Source organism: Manduca sexta, chromosome 9, assembly GCF_014839805.1.
Source record: "Manduca sexta isolate Smith_Timp_Sample1 chromosome 9, JHU_Msex_v1.0, whole genome shotgun sequence".
In the NCBI taxonomy this organism is placed as follows: Eukaryota; Metazoa; Arthropoda; class Insecta; order Lepidoptera; family Sphingidae; genus Manduca; species Manduca sexta.
Window position 1 is genome coordinate 12,420,817 of NC_051123.1, and position 21,520 is coordinate 12,442,336.

Here is a 21,520-nt window from a genome sequence, read left to right on the forward strand (position 1 = left end):
CCTCGGTCACAGCGTAACGGTATAACTACATTTTGTAACAAGATTCATTACTGCCTACTTGATTTAACGTCTTTATGTCTAAGTCCATTCATTATACGTGACGTTCTAAAGTATTAAGACATAGTTTTGTAATAGAAGTAAATATATATAAAATAATTTCTTTTGATGCTTTGGAACTGTTGTTAAGAGTGTGAAAAAGTCGTTGCTGCGAATGTAACCCAAATCATAAATGCAGGTCCTATTTATTTATATGTAGGTGTATTTTTGAACGAGTTAACAAATTTATAGTTAAGGATAAATACAGGTATTTTTTATTGCTCTGAATGACGAGACGAGCTCGCCGTTCGCCTGATGGTAAGCGATACAACAGCCCATAAACAGTAGAAACACCATCCAACACCTTGAATTACAGTTTTGTTTGGTATTCCACTGCGCTCGTCATCCTGAGACATGAGATGTTAAGTCTTATGTCCAGTAGTTACACTGGCTATAATGTTCTTCAAACCATAGCCCAAAAGTGACTACACACTAGAGGTATACGACGTAATCGAAGTTTGGACGGAACTGATAGAGTTATGACGATCGCTGTCTAATGTTTTGACTTTGTGGTTGATTAATTGGGAGAGTGTAATCAAGTTTCCGTAGTGTAGCGGTTATCACGTGTGCTTCACACGCACAAGGTCCCCGGTTCGATCCCGGGCGGAAACATATTTTTGCTTCATGAAAGTTTTGTTATATAGGATCGACTTCTATTTTATTATACCTGGCGAAATATAGACGACACACCAGATGGTGTAGGAGTTAGATACTCCTGAACAGGGAATGCGTAATAAAAAGCTGATCCTTATGAATTGCAGTCAACCTCGAGGTTCAATGGAGCATTCATCGGATGCAGTCGACACACGCAACCATGTTGGCATCACGGCTACCGGTCACAGAATATTCTAGAATTCTAGTGATTATAACTAGCTAAACTGAATAAATAGTTGCTATATATTTTATATCCGCTCGGGTAGCGACCACCGTATACAAGGTGTTAAAACTCACCATAGTGGCCCACGTAAAGGTGTGTTCCGAGATCAGCCTGTGTATATCTAGTTGCAACAGGCCGGCATAATTGTGTCGACTGTCGAGGGGTAATCACCTCTCGTCAATCGACGCTCTATTGTACTCCACGCTACTTACCATTACGTGCAGCTCAGTCACTTTGCCTTGCAAAGAAAGAAATATAAAAAATTCTGATATAATTATGAGGATACACCTCGTATTTAATGAATGTCTTTTGTTTTCAAAGTAATAATATGAGGCTTAAGCGGCGATAGCCTAGTTGGGTGTGGAACGGACTGCCGAGACGAATGTCCGCAGGTTCAAATCCCAAGGGCACACACCTCTGCCTTTTCTAAATTCATGTGTGTATTCTTTGTGAATTTATCGTTCGCTTTAACGATGAAGGAAAACATCGTGAGGAAACCTGCACTTCTGAGAAGTTCTCTAAAGGAATTTCGAAGGTGTGTGAAGTCTACCAACCCGCACTAGGCCAGCGTGGTGGACTAAGGCCTAATCCCTCTCAGTAGTAGAGGAGGCCCGTGCTCAGCAGTGGGCAAGTATATAATACAGGGCTGATATTATTAATATTAGGCTATTGACATGCCGTGAGATTAGGTTAGGTAGGCCATAATACCAAAATAAAATGTCCATAGCTATATAAGTAATTTTAATAGTTGTTTAGAAATATTAATAATTATTCTTATGCTTTGTTTTGATGGATCATAAGTGCAACTTTGTTTACCTACGTGATAAAAAAAGTATTTTATTTTGTAAATGACATTCAGAATTGTACCTTACAATACTTGTAGTCTATGTGGCATCATAACGGACTCTGGCAGTCGAATGCCAACCATATTGCCAGACCGTTCGGTTCTTCTTTTTCATTCGTTGCCATTTTTATCATTTTGTCAAAAAGGCCAACTCGCAGTCTCGTAAAAATGAGCATCATTAAAAATTCAAATAGCATTTTAATGATACAAATAAGGGCTGAATTGCCTAATTACTGTTTAATTGCTAGTTGGGCTTGGTTGGTCTTTTTATTGTGCAAAAATTGATGTAAATTTGTGTTCATTGGCACAATATTAATTTTAATTTGTAAGTATTGTTATCGCTTAAATTTTATGTTGCAAAACGAGATATGTTCGAACATAAAGCAGTTTTACGGTTTGATAAATTTGCTTGCCTTTATGGGTATTAGAGTTCTTCTATATAATGGTTTAGATTTCATTCTTATAAAAGTATGGGTCCAAAATTTCATTGGTGAAATGTCGGTGCAGTTAAAATTAGTGTTTATTTCATAAGGGATACAAAATATTTAGTTTGTAAATATTTTCTCACATTATTCAAAAAAAGAAATAAACGCAAGCTTGGATTATACTGTACAAAATATGTAACGTATCAGAACGTCATTTTTGAATTAAGAATAAAAATTCTAAAATTCAAATTTCGAACTCATTCATCACTAACATTTAACAAAACAAACTGAACCGACCCGATCGGCGTCGAAAGTGATAAAAATCAATAAAAAAACTTCCATCACAATATCGGCCTATAAATCATAATTAGGGTGCTAACCTTTCAACGGCTGCCGATCGGTAATCCCGGGCCCATTCAGTAACTACCGGCCACTCCGGAGACCGGCCATATTTTATCAATGACAATGCGGTGTAAAATGACGCACAAGTTTGGATTTTGTGTTCTTTTTTCGAATAAAAATCATTAGGTTGGTAATAGCTTTGGTTTTGAAATATGAATTGATTTTTACAATGTTGTTTTTAATTACCAATTTTACTTATATTTAGAATGATAAACTTCATTTGTATTACATATTTGCTATTCCACTAATAAATGGCGTCTTTGTAAGTGGTTTGGATTTTTGTAACTGGTGGAGCTGGAGAGTTAAAAGTGATACTCGCAATGATGATTGACTATCTCTATTTTTTCACGAACCAGTACAAATGTTCTTACTCTATGCATTCGTAAACAATGACAATAATTTAGTAAGCGATAAGCGTCATTTTATAACCACAACTTTTATTTTTCACGTCCAGCACTTTCGCGACCGAGAGTCCGTGGGCGACTGCCGTTATGACAATAATATGTAGTCTTTGTACACAAAAATAACTAAATTGATTTAAATTCTTATCGACCGAGATACGAACGTGTTTTATTACATTTATAACGATTTAAAAAATAATGTGTCTCTATAGAATGACACGTGCTTAGAAAATCGTAAAAGATTTTAATATCACTAGACAAATTTCCGTAGACAATTTAAATATTTCTCACTCGTTCAACTGAATTAATAGTTTTTGAAATTACTCTTCCCGTTTCAAATGACATAAAGACGGCAAAATGAATCATCGTTGAAATAAAAACATTTATTATTTTTCTCAGATTTAAAATAAGAATTAAAGTATAGCCAGTAACATCTAATAATAACAAATGAAATTCAAAACTATTCCAAATTCAAATTGAATTTCAATCAAAAGAATCAATATCACATCAACGCCAATAACATAATTCAAATAAAGAATCAATAGCAGATTCAAGAAGGTTCCAACAGACAACGGACTCCAACCGAGATTGCGTCACCCAAATCCGTCCCGCGTTCCGATATCCGATTATTTTAAGAAGTTTACATTATTTTGACACGGATGACTAATTGAGTGCCGCTCTGGGCGGATGCTGGAGATTCATGGGGCGTCGCTGTGCCACGGCCCGTGTTCCGACACGAGATATATATTATTTTATCGATCCAATAGATCGAAAGTGGTAAGTCGAGTAATTAGAAATTTTACTGTCAAGTTTTTATAGTGCATTTATTGGTAAGCCAATCGTTTTTCCTGTCATTAGCAATACATATAAGGATTTTTTTGGTAGGTCATTAAATCGATCAACTGCAGTCAAGATCAATTAGCAGTCTAAGGCAAACTGCATGCAGTCGTCATATTATGCAGTCGGATGAACTTGACTGCTGTCATGTGAGCTCGTTGCGAAGAAATGACACTGCTGTTGATGCCTCCCACTCCATAAATCTGCATAACAAAAAATAACTATTATTAGGTTTCTTATACGGTACATTCTCTCTTAGGAGTGTATTGTATACTTCTGATGCCAAACTCGGTGTTTGATATTGACTTCATAACTGTTGAGAGTGCCGGTGGCGAAGATATATTGCGTGCGGGACGATACTCTGAAGGAACAAGATGCGAATCCCTGATCGGGCAAAGTGACTTTGAGTTTTTCTGCTCAGCATCAGAACGAAACCTGGAATTTATGCCTGATATGGCGATAGGCTCCCTATCACTTTATACGAAGGTACACAGAACAAAAGAGTGCCTTCGCGGGACCTATGAAAACTTCTTCAGTAATGCATGATGTCTTGTTTTTATGAGTTCTCGTCTCTCATCACCACAGCTTAATAAGAGAAGAAGAGTAAAAACGCAGCAAAACTGTCAGTCCGACTTCAAAACACAATTCTCGCATTTCCCAAGTTCTGTACGCGCGCTCCGTAAATAAACACGAACAATAAATAAATTGTGCGACATTAAATCAATTGATTTATGATGTTGCACATAATTGCCGGCACCGATGCTAATCCTGGCATTCCCTTTGATACGAGTTGACAAGACGCATGTTTGAATGTGTGCTATTGTAAATCATATTGGGATTTGCTTGATTGGAATTATGGGGGCTGGATTAGAGAATGTTTTTGGAGGTTGGTAAGAACAATGAACAAGAAAAGAACATGGAAAATGATTTTGTTTTCATTGGTAAGATGTTACGGATGAGTTAGGTTTGGTCTGGTTCGTGGTTTTTTTGTACGTGTAATGTGCCACTGATGGTAAGTAGAGAGGTCCAAGTGTGGACTGATGAAAGATGATTGTCTCTCGGCAGTCGACACAATTATGCCTGTTGGAACCGGATACAGGCTGATCCCGGAACGCGACACGTGGGCCATTATGGCGGGTTTTAACACGTTGGAAACGGTGGTCGCGGGCGGATATATATCATACCACCAATAAGTGTGTGATATTTTTGATGTAGTATTAAGCTGTTAATCATAGACGGGTGTAGATTTCTAAAGCAGGCATTTTGTGTGGGTATTTCACATTACATTTGTTTGTTGTTAAAGATAGAATATCTATATACTCGAAAAGGTTTGTAGCACTCACCCAAAATTTTAGTAAGATCCGGGCCAAGGCATATAATTTTTTTTTGGTATATATTGTTAGCATAAAATATTTTTGTGAGGGTATTTTTAACACTTTTTATTATAAAAACACTGAATGTTGACAAACTAGGGCAATTGGTCGTTGACAGTCGTACTAGTCGGTTGGTTGGTGACATATTTTCGAAAGTGTTTCTGTATTCGGTGATATTTCTTTTTACTGTTACCAAAGTGGCTTCAGTATCCTATATAGTATGTCCCATATTTGAAGACATTTCAGCATATAATTTTCCAACTGTAAATAATACGATCTACATTATGTTGGACTAAAATAAATCCCCATCGGTTTTCGAAATCCGTGTGTTTTTGATGGGGGCTTATAAATTAATGCCATATTACATGTAATGGGGGACCATCGAACGCTGTTCGATTCCAAAGATTATCTATCAAAGAGACAGTATCGCGCGGTGATCTCTCGCGCTCTCCATCGATGTGGGTACAGGGTGATGCATTTGTGATGCGTGGGTGTACAAATCCTTTTTTGATATGCAACACTTAGTGTTGCTCGCGGCTCTGTCTGCGTGGAAAGCTTTTCCTAATACTAAAATCTTCAAAAAAAAAAACACTGTACGACGCCAGCGCCATCTAATAAAAATCTGATTAAAATTTCTCATTGCAGTAACTTATCAATATAAAAAGTATTTTATGTGTTCATCCATGTCATGGTCTACCCGTGTGTATTTCATGCAAATCTGTTCAGTTGTTTTTGCGTTTACTTCTAACAATCTTACAAACATTTCCTAATTTCATCCTTATGTAGGCAGAGATACAAATAGTGCACTCGTTTTTCGCCATGTGAGTTCCATCCTATGATATGATAGCCTATTGCCATAATATTGCCTGCTCCGGGAATCTAACTCCAGACTTCAGCACTACATTGTACCCGAGCTATTATGTAAACTGTAGCTATGTATATCTATGTCAGTTTAAATTTTAAATTCCAACCACCCTGTACATCCACGGTGGCAACATCCGATCGGATTATTCCCGATCGCGATAATCTCGATCTAGCGACGTGGACCGATTGATCGATGGACGGTGTTGCGCTTGCGCCGTGTAAGACGGTAATTGGTCGACTTTATGTCCGGTAGAGATTTGGAGGCTTCAGAATATTAGGGCGCTTTCAAATTAGACGCGCGGAAACCACGCGTATCTTTTTGTATGGATTAAACTTGCTCTATGAGGTAAGATTTGAAGGCGCCCTTAGGGTGAGTATAGTACTTTTGTTTGGTAAGTGGTAGATGTGATAGCTTGATATTGAAAGAAGGGTTTTTGTATACGTTCTCGATAAAGTGACCACACTGCACCCGATGGTAAGTTAAGTGGGGCTAATAGAATGTCGACTGACGAGAGATGATTACCCCTCCATAGTCGACACAATTATGCCGGCCTGTTTGAAGCAGATATATACAGGCTGATCCCGGAACGTGACACACGTTGGCAACTACGGCTGGTTTTAATACCTTGTGTACAGTGGTCGCTATTCGGGCGGAAATAAAATATATCCTACCACCAGCAAAATAATAATAATAATCACAATCTAAATCAGATCGTAAAAATGTTTCCGCCCGGGATCGAACCGGGGACCTTGTGCGTGTGAAGCACACGTGATAACCGCTACACTACGGAAACTTGATAACTCACTCACATAAAAGATATTCCTTTTGCAGACATACTTCTCTGTATACCTTTTAAAGGATACAAAAAGTTTTCAAAACAGATATACCAATTAGGGCAGGAAAAAACATAATGCGTTCCATATATAAACGTCTTTTGACAATAGACGAGCATCGAACCTACTCTATACGATTCTGAACGGCAATTTGTCAATATCCAAACATCAAGGCGACCGAAGTCGTCTTTAATAACACTAATCAATCAATACTCGACCTTCCAGGGTTGCTAATAAGTGTGTTTATAAAAAATGTCTGTCTGTGTTAAGGAATTCGTGTTGATTATGCCTTTATTGAACTGTACGTTTTTGTTTCCTTTGATGGCAGACGCTTCACTATCCAATATCCATGAATATTAACAAAAAGCACCAAGAACTTTGATTTATATATTACTAGCTGAACCGACAGACGTTGTCCTGTCTTAACTATGTATGCACGCGCGCATTCTGTCAATAGCTGACAGTTATTTCAAACCACTGACAGTTATATAAAATTAATATTGTCGTTAAGTTTTTTTAAATTTTCAAATTTTCCGCCCAATTTTATGATTTTTTCTTTCATAAGAACCTTCTCCTGACAATAACAAACACAACAAAAAAAATAGTGAAATCGGTCCAGCCGTTCACGCGTGATGGCGTGACCGAGGAAAATAGGTATTTTTGCTTTGGTAGAATATATTTTATTTATTTATTATCCGTCCAGATAGCGACCAACGTACACAAGGCGTTAAAGCCCACCATAGCGGCCCATTTAAGTGTCGCGTTCAGGGATCAGCCTGAGTTTAGCCGGTTCCAACGGGCCGGCATAATTGTGTCGACTGCCGAGGAGAATCATTTCTCATCAATCGACATTCTATTGATCCCCACTCATTTTACCATCAGGTGTAGTGGCTGTGCTTTGCTATGCCAATATAACAGAAAGTATTATCAAAATCTATATCGTACTTATCTGGTATACTAGGGTCTAAGCAATGTCTAATTCTATATTCAAGCAGCAGTATGTATGCACTGTTCTGTGTCGGTTTGAAGGATATTGTAGTTTATTGAATGAATTCCTCTACGAAAATCAACTAATGCGGGAGATATAAAGCACAAGTGTACATCATCTGTCGTTTTTGTTCGCCTTAAATATTATTTCTACCAAATAAAGTATAATAGATAGAATTTATTAATACTGACAAAAAAAAAAACAGAAAAATTTCTCATGTCTCGAAAACCCTATTTCGAATAACAAAAAAAAAAAAACAAAACAAAAAACAGAAAAAGAAGTAAAAATATATTCAAAAATCTATTTTATTACGTACACTTACTTTGAGAAATAGCCATTGAATCAGAAGTCAGAAACAGGCACAATGACTACTTGGTATGGTACTTACATATTTTCATATACAAAAAACCTACAAGTGTAATATATATGTCTATAATGTATCTATAAATATCTCAATCAAAGCCACGCATCAAAGCTAGTATGTTCACTACGTCCACCACAATCGATTTGTCTCGAAGCAAAAACTCGACTTCGCTCAATCAATATAATGACTTTATTTAACATTGACAATAAAATATCGCCTGGGTATTGTTCGCCGTATCGGTAAGAATAAGGGTGAAGGGCCGTGTTTTGGACACCTTGATTTTTATAAATATTTTATAGATTTAGTGAAGAAGCGAGTGGGTCATTTCAGGTGAAATCTATGTTAGAAATCTCTAAATAAGTTATTGATGCGCTTTAGATCTTAAAAAAATAATGGATTAGTAAAAGGATGGCTTTTAATATCTGAACTTACGAAACAGCAAGCGCATGCTTCATCTAGATTTTTATGGGATTTGTTTTACTCGAATCGATGTGTAGAAAAAGATTTCCATTATAATTACCTCAAATATGTTTTGAACAATTAGTTTTAGAAGAAATAATATTGCCTAACTAGATTACAACGCTTTGGCCTATTTAATTGTATATTACTTGTCTAACTACTTTACTAAGACATTGAGAAGTTGGACCAAATGAAACCAGTTAGTACTTTCACTTTCAAACTAATGCTGTATCGATAATTGCGAAGTGTTATTAAGTCTAAGATAAGCAAGTTTCCGTAGTGTAGCGGTTATCACGTGTGCTTCACACGCACAAGGTCCCCGGTTCGATCCCGGGCGGAAACAGATTTTTTTTTATTAAGACTTGTACTTCATTTTGGGTTCGTCTTTAAGGGCTTATTATTTTATTTTTTTTACCTTTTTTAAGTATAACATTTTATTAGATTTTTGCCTCGGTTTAATGAAGTATTTTTGTTGATAATATTGATTTATTTAACCTTTTAAATTTGAATCAACATCAATATTTTAGCTATGGATTATATAACTCGCATACGAATTCATGAGTTAAAAACTAGTTAATAGAGTATCGTCAACAGTGCCTTTACCCTATTCAAAACTCAAAGCCCAATCCAGATGGACTCAAAGTTAAGCTGACAATACTGATTGACTCCATAAAGTATTGAGAGATCTGTCATTGACGAAACAATGGTACGCCGGTTCGATTCCCGACGGCGACGCGCCAGATGACAGGATTAGAGCGTGCATAATGCGCCCGCGTCGAAATAAAACAACCTCTATTTTTTCGTTCGGCATAAAAAGATCGAAACGTTTTGTAGTTTCGTTGATCTAGTATTAAAATCTAGGTGTACGATTTTGAACTTTATTTTTTTGAAGTTCCCACTTCATCATCTCAGCCACAGAAAGTCCACTGCTGAACATAGGGCTCCCCCAAGGATCTCCACGTCGACCTGTTGGAAGCGGCCTGCGTCCAGCGACTTCCTGCGACCTTAGCCAGGTCGTCCGTCCACCTTGTAGGCGGGGGTCCGACATTCCCAATTCCCGACATTCAATAAATGTTATTAGTATATCTCACCTCCACTAAGTTCATACTTTTTGACAGAAAACTACACACCAACTAAAATTTTGCACTCTGCAGTTACACCCAAAAATCCTAATATCACTTTGGAATCGAATCTCAGACCTCAGCAGTTAGCCCCTGAAGCACAGTTAAGCCAGTCGATGTAGCAAATACAATGGGAAGAATCCTATCGCCTCCGGTACTCCCATTATGTCGGAAACAATCGACAAATCATTAGTACTAATACGCGAAATGAGTATTGGGTTTAAGAAGAAAGGTCGGTTTGTGCCTACAGTGGTGCGGTCTCTGGGAGGACATAGCAAGAGAGTATGTTAGGTCCTCCTCGATTACCTCATTAGTGATGGTCGTGATCTCCTCAACATGGAGTAATCTTTATTGATTAGGTTGTTACCATTTTCTATCTTGGGCATAGTGTATTGGATGTAGATGTTTTTTTTGGGTTTGTGTGCTGAAGTTAGTTGTAAGATTAAAGGTTCCATGCTCAGTTTATATAACAGTATTTTTTTGACGAATTATTTTAAATAACCGTAGTTAATAGTTTACCTGATACATAATAGAATTAGGACTGAATATGCTTGCGTGAATTTGTTTCGTTTGGGGAACCTAATACTGGAGTTAAAAATATACATAACTAAACTCAACTTGGCATCATACTATTGTTTCTATTGGTAAGAGACACTTGAAGTTTTTAAGTATTGTTTGGTATTCCACTGCGCTCGCTATCCTGAGACATGACATGTTGTCTTATTATGTCCAGTAGTTACACTGGCATGTCCGTCAAACCGAAACACAACAGTGACTACACACTGCTACTTGGCGGCAGTAGACTTCTAGTGGTATTTTGTTGAAATGTCTTGTCTGTAAGCTATATTCTCTGGACCCTCAACACTGCCAGAGGGTTGCCGCATCCATTAATGTAAGTGACTCCGAGTTCGATGCGCAGACGTTTTTTCCATGCCTACGTGATTGATAAAGAAACGCTAGGGATATGACACTCCTGTACTTTAAACCCACTACTGTAATTTCACTTTTGACGGGTACACAATACCAAACTCTATCACAAAGAAATAAGAGCCACAATTTCTGTTGACAATAGTAAAATCCCGTTTGACGGAAACCAATCCATCCCCGCAATCTTTTGGAAATGCAAAGATAGTTTTGCGTTTGGCAAAATATATCCCTTACGCATTCATTACAATAGAAGTCAGTTTGCTGTGTACCGAGTGAATGTACAAGTTGGTCGATGGGGAAATCATCCTGCGGACTGGCATCCAATTGGTTTGCAAGTGTTTCGTCATTTTGTCTCAGAATGGATGTACAATGGATTGATTCATAAGAGCCTTGAAAAGGGATACTTTTAAGGCTGGGTATGTATAAAAGAACGATTTTATCATTTATTTAAAAGCCTGGGGGATGATCGAAGGATGTTTCAGAACAATATACTAACCATATGTTCTTAATGGTTTTACTATGAACTGTGCTGTTTTGATTGGTTTAATACCGTTAACTGGTGGTTTCACTGGTGTAGGTCTCTCTTATGTGAGAATCCGCCTGAGTAAGTACCACCGCAATGTCTATTTCTGCCGTCAAGCAGCAGTGCGTAGTCACTGTTGTGTAACTACTGAACATAATAAGACTTAACATTTCATGTCTCAGGATGCCGAGCGCAGTGGAATACCACACAATACTTTGTAATTTAATGTCTTGGATGGTGTTTCTACTGTTTATGGGCGGTCGTATTGCTTACCATCAAGCGAACGGCAAGCTAGTCTCGTCATTCAAACTAAAAAATTGCGTAATTGGTAATCTTTCCGTACCTAATTATTTCCAAATCTACAGTAGAGTGCCACGTAGTTTGTAATTTTGTAATTTGAAGTACTTGTGGTATTGCCACTGTTTATCGGCGGTCGTATCTAATCTCTAGAACTACTGAAACATTTTTAAAAATACTTTCAGTAATAGGAACCTATATTACTCCTGAGTGCTATAGGCTTTCATTCCGGTAAAATATTTATCCCGAAAAATCTTCACGCGGGTAAACCCGGAGGCAAAAGATAGTAACATTGTAGATCGATTGAATAATTTTAAACATATCTTGGAGAAAAGGTGATATATACTATTTATTTATTTATTTATTATTAAAGACTGCCTCGGTGGCGTAGTTGTATTGCATGTCCGGTACAATAGCGCTCTGAGGTTCTGGGTTCGAATCCCGGGTCGGGCAAAGTGATATTTGGGTTTTTCTGCTCAGTATCAGCCCGGAGTCTGGAATTTGTGCCCGATATGGCGATAGGCTCGCCCCCTATCACATCATGGGACGGAACATACTTGGCGAAAAGTGGGTGCCCTAGTTGCGCCTCTGCATACCCCTTCGGGGATAAATGCGTGATGTTATGTAAGTATGTATGTATTATTAAAGGACTGCTTTATTTATGATTCATAACTGTATGACTAATACATATTGAGTCCAAATTGCTTCAGCTTTGATCTGTCCAATATAACCAAACTAAATCCCGCTATTTTAGTAAACAGCGAACTTATAATTTTTTTGTAAGGATATCGAGATTTATACCCTCGGGATAAAAACGCGACAATTCCCATAATCCTCTTATATAAATCCCCGGACAATAGTTTCTATAGATCCTGCACTTGAATGATATTGATAGGGTATAAAACAGGTACACAGGTGATACTTTTTGATGTATTTTTTTGTGTGAATGCGGATGTAGTTTTGGATGTGATTTATGTATGTTTGTTGGACAAACTGAGTTATTCGGTGACATATTTGTATTACGATGTAATGCTGATGTCTCGGGTTCGATTCCCGGGCAGTGACATTGAGTTTTTCTACTTAGTATCAGTCTGGAATTTGGATATGGTGATAGGCTTGCCCCTATAACATGGGACGCAATACACTGGGCGGAATGTGGGTGCACCAGTTCCGTCTCTGCCTACCCCTTCGGGACAATGTGCGTGTGTATGTGTTGTACAAAGTTGATATGTCGTTTTATACTTAGATCTGATAACTAATGATAACTAATTAATGGTAAGTGGAGTGGGGTTCAATAGAATGTCGACTGACGGGAGATGATTACCGCTCAGCAGTCGACACAATTATGCCGGCCTGTTAGAACCGGATAAGAAATAATTCGTGGACAGTCGTTTCTGGAATACGCTGCGTAATTTAAAGTACTGTATGGTGTTGCTGATGTTTATAAGCAGTCATATCACTTACCGTCAGACCTTGTTATCATGAATTTGTATAGAAAAGTTACTTTTTCCAGCAAAACCATACAATCGAGCCGGCATCAATAATCTCGTCATAAACAAACCGCAGCCACATCGATAGTTTCACATAGTTTACATCACAAAAGTCTGCGTATTGTCAAAATATCAAATAACCAAACATAACATCAAAAGAGTTCATCGAAACAGTTTCAAACATAATTTTTCTATCTGTTCCTAGGAAACCCGCGATGTTTTATGATAAACCAACGTCTGTGTACGAAATAAATCATATGCGATCGCGTGGTATCGCTTCATTGCTGTTTATTGAAGTCGGTAGCGTATTCTTGGGAACTTGGTTGTGGGTTTATGAATTGGTTTGCATCTACGAGGAGTGACAGAGTAAAGACGGGTTTCTTGGAGGTCAGATTATGCTGGTCTGTTACTGTTACTGGGTTGGATCAGCTGTGCTTGGCATTGTCGAAGTCTACTGCAGCGCAATTTATATTTCGGAATAGAAGTCCTGATATATATTTTCTCGGGATAAAAAGTAGCCTTCACCTCCCTGAAGTAACGTAGCTTCCTATTAGTGAAAGAATTGAAAATCGAGTAGAGTTAATGAGTAGTTCAGTTAGTGAGTAGTTTAGTTTTAGATTTAGTGAGTTAGAGTGAGGAGTTTGTAAGATTACTACGTTCAAACAAACAAAGATTTTAGTTTCATGTCTATCCTATTACATAAAGCTGAAGATTTTGTTTGAACGCGATAAACGCAGGAGCTAGTGGTTCGATTTGAAAAATTCTTTTAGTGGTGGATAGCCCATTTATCGAAGAAGTCTTTAGACTATATATCATCACGCATTGACCAAAACGAGCGGAGCATTATTAAAAATGTTGCAAAACGAGAAAAATATTAATATAGACTAACAAACAAAAAAGATATTGGGAGAACCAAAGGTGTAACAGCAAAGCTCTGTTTTCTATGAGAATGGTACTGATGTACTAAATAATTCATTGCAGAATTTACCACAGCACAACTATACCATTTTCGATTCAGATTTATTATATTTTAAAACTATAAAAGGACAATTGAATCATTTACATTCAAAATCAAAAAAGGAAAAATCAATAGTTTGCGCAATCGACAATAATGATTCACTCGTAAAACTCCAATCTTCGTGTGGTCGCGGACCTATTCTGTCAAGGGACTGATATTAATAACTCCATAACATAAACAACTGCGCACGGGGGCCTTCTCCTAATAACTATGTCTTTTTAATATGAGTACTTGCAGATAGAAAATATAGAATCAATGTTTTAATAATTCTCCACCATGCTTGATACCATACCACTGGTAAATTATTTCTATGCTCTGAATAATAAAAAGACTTAAACTTTTACCAATAAAAATCAAACAAATGGACATCATGTCGTTGCACCCGAAGAGGATCGCCCTATTGCAATTTCTAGACTCTTGCCTGATGTTGAACTGAAAAACGTTCATGTTGCTCTTCCCTGAATTCGAATCGTGGAAATCAGATTTCACTGCAAATGCAATATATCTACGCATTCAAGGCTTTAAATTTAATGATACTATTTCATGCACAAAGTCTTCACTTATAAATTTACTAATAAACCGCAATCCCCCAGAATAAGTAGTCGGGCGGCGAGGCGCCGGCGCATCTCTTTAATTTGTGAATTGAACCGCCTGCTGCCACCTATTAGTGTCATTGACCATTTGCCCACAGTTGAACTTCGTGGCTACTGGCTGCACCTCGAGACCTTGCTTAACACTATAAATTATAATTTAAGCTATAGTAGTAGCTATTGGGAACTACATTTAACACTAACTTGAGAAAGGATGAATACAAATAGGAATTTTGGTGGTAGAACAATAAATATTTAGACATGATTTCTAGACGATCTACGTAAAGGAAATACTTAATATATCTTTATTATTAAGTTCTAGCTTTCTAGTATGTAAGTTGGTCATAATTTTACCACCGCATTGCTGCCAGATAGCGACAACCATACACGAGGTGTTAAAACTAGTTATTACTCACGTAAGTATGTCGTATTCCGGGACCAGCCTGTGTATCTTCGATTCCAACAGGCCGATATAGCTGTGTCGAGGGGTAATCATCTCTCGTCAGTCGATACGTTTTCAAAGGCCTTTTTCACCAAGCACGTGCAAATTTTGGAATGAACTTACATCAGTGGTTTCCGAGCACTATGACTTTTCTTTTAAACGCGGCTTAAAAAGAGTTCTCAGCTCGCGGTGAGCAATAGTATGGTCGTGCCTCTAGCATTGCTTAGGTCCATGGGAGGCGGATGCTGCTTACCATCAAGAGAACGATTGTATGTTTGCCTATAGGTAATAATAAAGCAGTACTTACCTACTAAACTTTTGTCAACTTTCGCCGTCAAGCATAATCTTAGGCAGTATAATCTTTGGCCATTACGAGGTTCAAGATGTTAAAGGTAATAGAATAAGATGACGAGAAGTCAGGGAAGGTATCGCGCAACTATTTTAATGCAACAATACCTCGGAGCCTTCCCGTAGTCTTATGAGTGGAAGATTATACTGTCAGATGTGTGCTTCCTCAGTCAGTAAAACTACCTCAAACAATAACCAACGAACATCAATAACATTACAAAGAGAAGCAAATCAAAAATCATTACACGCTGCAAAATTAAATCTATAAATCCGAATGAGGGAACGAGACGCACATACACTTCCTAATAAGAAAGAAAGAGATGGTAACGACGCCAGCCGTAAGACCAGAAGCTTTGATTGAATTATGGTTGTTTTGGTCTCGTGCAATTTCCTTCGAAGGTTTTCCAGTGCAGTCTAATTAGGAGGTTGTAATTGAGATGGCGGCCTGTCTGTGTTTATATTATTTCTTAGTAATCAATTTTGTGTTGATTGTTTCTGTAGAATCCAGTAATACGAGCGATATAGGTATGTAACAAAAAGTCCTAAGGTCGAATTTAATATGTGTACTTGCTATAATATTGACAGATAGTTAAAGGGTAGGAATCACGATGATGTATCTCTGTCCTAAATTAGGTAGTATCATTTTTAGAAGAACTCAAGAACCCTTCTTTCAGTCCATATTCTTTTTTTAAGGCTGAGGAATCGTACTATTATTATAAATGTGAAAGTTTGTGAGGATGGATGTATGTACCTATATGTATGTTTGTTCCTCTTTCACGAAAAAAAGAATGAACGGATTTGGATGAAACTTTACAGTAATATTGGCTATACATCAGAATAACACATTGGCTACAATTTATAATGATTTTTTTGTAATTTGGTCATAATATAACGATATATATTAAGTAACTCAGAAAAAAAATATCCCGGAAAACTTCTTCACTCGTGCGAAGTCGCGAGCAAAAGCTAGTCGTCCATTATTCATTGGTTAGTAGTGAATTTGGATATCATCTGATAGCTACAATGTCACTCATATTCTCAATGGGCAAAAGTTGAACGAAAAATTGCAGAAATCGATTGTTCGCGGTATTTCCTTTCCTTTAACGAGACTGTCTTGCTTAATGTTAAGATGGTTTATCTCTTCTGAGTTTCGCATAAAGCTCATTTTACACAGAATTAAAATCCATCGTGTCACCAACCTGCCGTGGTCACGTCATTCGACAAATGAATAAGGTTTGCTGCAAGCTTGCTTTCAATTGTGCGTATAAATATTTTGAATGCGTTTATTAGTTACTTCTTAGTATAAAATATCTTTAAAAACTACTCATTTAATGGCAGCTAATGTAATTGCTTTACTTTTAGTAAAATTACTTACCTTTTTATTATAAAAACCCAAATTTAAATCAAATGCAAATCGCCTTTTCTATGTAATCGAATAACAATTGAATATTGTATTTAGTCGAGAATTTAATAAGAATTTGAAATAAGAACATTCACACACGCCTTTTAACCCCGAAGGTGTGACATGCGCAATTGTTGCCCCCCACTGTGGGTATTTCGACCCATGATATGATAGGGGCGAGCCTATCGCAATATACACCACAAATTCAAGACTCCGAGCCAATACTGCGTAAACACCCAATCACAACCCAACCCGAACATCGAACCCGAGACCTTAACACTGCATTCGCACATAACATTATTAAAATTAGAACTTCACGTCAAAGTCAACAGCAAATAGTCGCAATACAAAACGTAACATCGCCTAAAAGTTACCTCAGTTTTACGTGTATCGCGCACACGCAGCCCAAATCTCGAAATCTAAAACAATACACGACTTCAGATGAAGTCGAATGATAATCGCGGGGTATTTTAATAAAATTTATGTCTTATTTTTTGGGTTTCTTAGAACGTATTAATCGGCTAATACGAATTCCGCGCGAGTTATCGTCGTATTGGAAAAAAAGGTTATTTGTTGAAATTTATTGAGGTGATATGTGAATTTATGTCTGAATTAATTTGGGATAGGCGTGTTGAGTTATGGTGGCCTTTACTATGGTTAACATCTGATGTTGAGTGACGAAGTAGCGCTTTGCAATCGAGCAGTATTCAATTCAATTTATCTATTATTTATGTAACGAAAAAGATTGTAACAAAGTGAAATTTCTATAAAAAAAAGTCTACCAATCCGTATAAGCCCTGCGCAGTGGAAGAGTTTTGCCACCTATCTTTAGATGGCACGTACTCAATGGAGCAATATAAGTTATTTTAAATTATATTAATTTATGCAAATCAAATATATTTATAAATAAAAACACGGTTGTGTACAACAAAGGTTCTTTTACTGAAAAAAGTTTTCACTCCACTAACAATTTCTTTGATATTTCCACAAAGAAAAATGTTATAAATGTCTCAGTTTAAAAGTCTGAATAAAGTAATTATTTCCTTTTATTTTCATACAAAGCGACAGTGTTTACTCATTTGTCAAACTATTTGTACTATTAATTTATTGTGGACCCTACACGACTGTGAAATACCTGGGTATTTTATGTTGATTTTACCGTTTTCGAAACGTTCATACACTCTTAAGAGCAACGCGATAATATCCAAATTCGAACAACAAATTTCAAACATACCGCTAACGTAATTTGGTTTTTACTGGCAACTTTTTAGATACAAGACAGATTGCTCGCTCTTCAGCCACGCAAATATAAACCTTCTCTAACAAACATAAAGTTGAAATATCTATAATTAAAATTATAATATTTTTCAATATGTTCCGTCAAACGCAAATAAATTTTAAACCTATAAACGACGCGACCCGAAGCCACCGTTTTTGGGTGTTAATAGATAATGTATGGCTTTTGTTCTTTTTCTTTTTAATGGGTCATTAGCTTCTTTTTACAGCCAGTTCGAAAAAAGGTTTTTTGAATGTCGTTCCATTTTCAAAATTTTGTTCTATTGGGTGTTTGGCCAGTGTATTCATAAATCATTTTTTTTTAATCCTGGTGCGGCAAAGTTAATGGTGTTATACAGTGTAAATTTGTGATAAATATTTACTATATATTGAAAGTACACAGTATAATGCCAAATGCAATACGTAGCGTCTATAGGGAATCATTAGTAATCCGCTTATCTTCGAAATAGTGGACGCTGTTCAGTTAAGCAGAGATTAAGTTTCCGTAGTGTAGCGGTTATCACGTGTGCTTCACACGCACTAGGTCCCCGGTTCGATCCCGGGCGGAAACAGATTTCCTTTTTAGGTTTCACCAGTTTTTGAGATCCTCGCCATTTTAACCGTGGAATGATATTTTTATGTTTTGACTCCAAACACAATTCCTAATATAATAATAATTTATGTTTCCCTAAACAAAATATTTTAGAACTCAAACTCCGAACTTCCAAACCTAACCAGTTTCAACAAGCACTAAGCATGTCATAGATGGATGCGATGCTCGTGACAAGTTATTACTTACGCCTGGCTCCGCTCGGTATATTCTAGGAACGACCCACGCCTGGATACGGGGTGCAGCCAGATTACATATTAATGTAGACGTTGATGTTTGTCCGTTGAATGTGGCAAGGGCTTCGATGTAGTTTCGTCAAACGTGCCACTCGACCGAGCTGGCGCCACTGTCGAAACTGAAAAGTAAAGCCGGTAGTAATGTAGATTTAATTAATGTAGACGTTGATGTTTGTCTGTTGGATGTGGTAAGGACTTCGGTGTAGTTTCGTGAAATGTGCCACTCGACCGAGTTGGCACCATTATGGAAACTGAAAAGTGAAGCCGGTAGTAATGAAGATTTAATAATGTTGTCCTGTACCAAATTCTACAAACAAAAAATTCATGGGATTATGCTATATTAACTGCAGCAAAAGGAATATCTGGAGAGGAATTTAAACAATATGTTAACTCCTAATTCCTATACATTAGTTAGTATTAAGAAAAACATAATTGAATTCTATCTTAATTGTGTTGCATATTTGCAACAGACTAAGGAAATTCAGGAGTGGATTAACATATAGCTAGTATAAAAGTGCCTTAAAAAAAATGAAATGGTAATCTTTTAATATTAGGTAAATCTCTAAAAAATGTTCCATCAACCGATATTTGAGTAAACGTATTTTAGAATTCGCAAATACCTAAACATAGCATCAACTCTTCTCACATTTAAGCAAAGGTGCGTGCTGATTCGAACCCAAGACCTCACAGTACTTTTACCGCGTTCATTATAATATTATGTTTCGTTCCTAGTAATTCGAAATTCTTCCAAAGGTTGTTTGGAAGAAATTGCTGATATCGATAAGACCATCTTGTACTTCTTGTTTGTTCATTATCTCTGTTGTATATTTACTTTTCTATATAATTTGATATACAATAAAGAGTTTAAACACACACACACACACACATAAAATTCATTTTATAAAAATCACTTTTAACCACGCTTGGATCACATAAAAACCCCAACCCGTTCCGATCACCTTAACTCTTCGTTACAAACTCTGTGGTCCGACCTCGTGGTCATAGAGCCCGCTTTATTCTTTGTCTATGCTTTATTGTCCGCCATTACGTTCCTCTGTTGTACATTTATGCATTGATTAAGACCTTAAGATATTCCTTTGCAAATGCTAACAGATATACCTCTGTACAATTCATTTTTCGTTGAGGTTTGTGAAGCCGATAGATATTTTTAATTAATATAATCGTTGTGACTAAAATTATTGTCAAGATAGAGAAGAAAGAGTTAGTAGTGAGAAGGAAGATAGTTATTAATTAAGACCAGCTAAAACCTATTTAAGCGCGAATTATTGTTATGATTTTTAAATTAGAATTAAAGGAATAAATCACTGAACGGTTATAGGTGAAATTTAGCTCACATTACTTATATCATTCTGGATTAGCATACAACAGAAACGGGTGAACTTTTCTGAAATGGAACCTGACACAATATAAGTATTAATATGCATAAATACGTTCTGGAAATCGTTCTAATGATTATTTTATATAAAGTACAAAAGGGAAGCCGGCAGGTATTGGGTTATATGGACTGTTCGCTATTGGCATACATGGTATTTTCGGGAAAAAAAAACAGAAGAACTTCTATTTAAGTTCTTTGGAACATAGATATTAGGATTAAAATTATGTCTTAGTTCCCTGTACATAAGAATTGCATGTTACAGAACTGCATGTAAGGATTTTTTTTAAGAAATATATAGAGAAGATATTTATATAAGTTCTTCGGAACATAGATATTAGGATCAAAATTCAGCCTTAGTTCCGTATACATAAGACTTGCATGTTACAGGACTTCATGTAACTGTTAAATTTATTACTCTTTATATCTCTCATCAGACAACGAATTAAATTATTAAAATTTTGTTCCCCAAATTTGTCGGTTCATGTATCAGTCACCTCTCACCATTCACGTTAGGCTTCCGAGAAGCGGGCCCGTGAGATGCTGTGATACCACCATCTGATGGGACCCTCACGTGCGGACCTCACGACTCAGGTTTTTACTTAACTTTTCGAAATTTTACATATCACGCTCCTTGTAATTATTAAGGTCCTAAATGAGGTTGACATTTACAACAGTCACATGACACGTGATGAAATAGAGTAAGACGTGTAGCATAAGTATTATCTGTGAAACTTCATCATTCAGAATCGAAACAAATAGTTTCGTACTGTAGAAAAATTATTTGCCGGAATACTATTTCTTAATTCAAATTATAGACCGTTGGTATCATTAAAAATAAAGATTGAAGTAAATTAGATGGCCAGTCACAAAAAATACTCCTTACATTTTGTTTAATCTCTGAAAAGAGGTAACATTAAAAATTGCTCGCCACCTTCAAATTTAAAAAAAAAAACAAAACATTTTATTTATTTGTATTGAAATATTTTTTGTGTATTCGTCATCGGAATGTGTTACCTCGATTCGATCTTTCCGATCGACCGCGCATTGCTACCGTGCGACTTTACCAACTTATGTTTTCGGC

At 36.7% G+C, this 21,520-nt stretch overlaps 4 non-coding genes across 4 annotated transcripts; 3 read left to right on the plus strand and 1 right to left on the minus strand.

The window, feature by feature from the left end:
• Positions 1-635: 635 nt before the first annotated feature.
• On the plus strand, positions 636-708 carry Trnav-cac. Its single transcript has one exon. It is a non-coding gene; the product is annotated as a tRNA-Val (tRNA).
• Positions 709-6,840: 6,132 nt separating this feature from the next.
• Positions 6,841-6,913, minus strand: Trnav-cac. Its single transcript has one exon. It is a non-coding gene; the product is annotated as a tRNA-Val (tRNA).
• A 2,121-nt stretch (positions 6,914-9,034) lies between these two features.
• Trnav-cac lies at positions 9,035-9,107 on the plus strand. The gene has a single exon. It is a non-coding gene; the product is annotated as a tRNA-Val (tRNA).
• A 9,589-nt stretch (positions 9,108-18,696) lies between these two features.
• Trnav-cac lies at positions 18,697-18,769 on the plus strand. Its single transcript has one exon. It is a non-coding gene; the product is annotated as a tRNA-Val (tRNA).
• Positions 18,770-21,520: the final 2,751 nt, after the last annotated feature.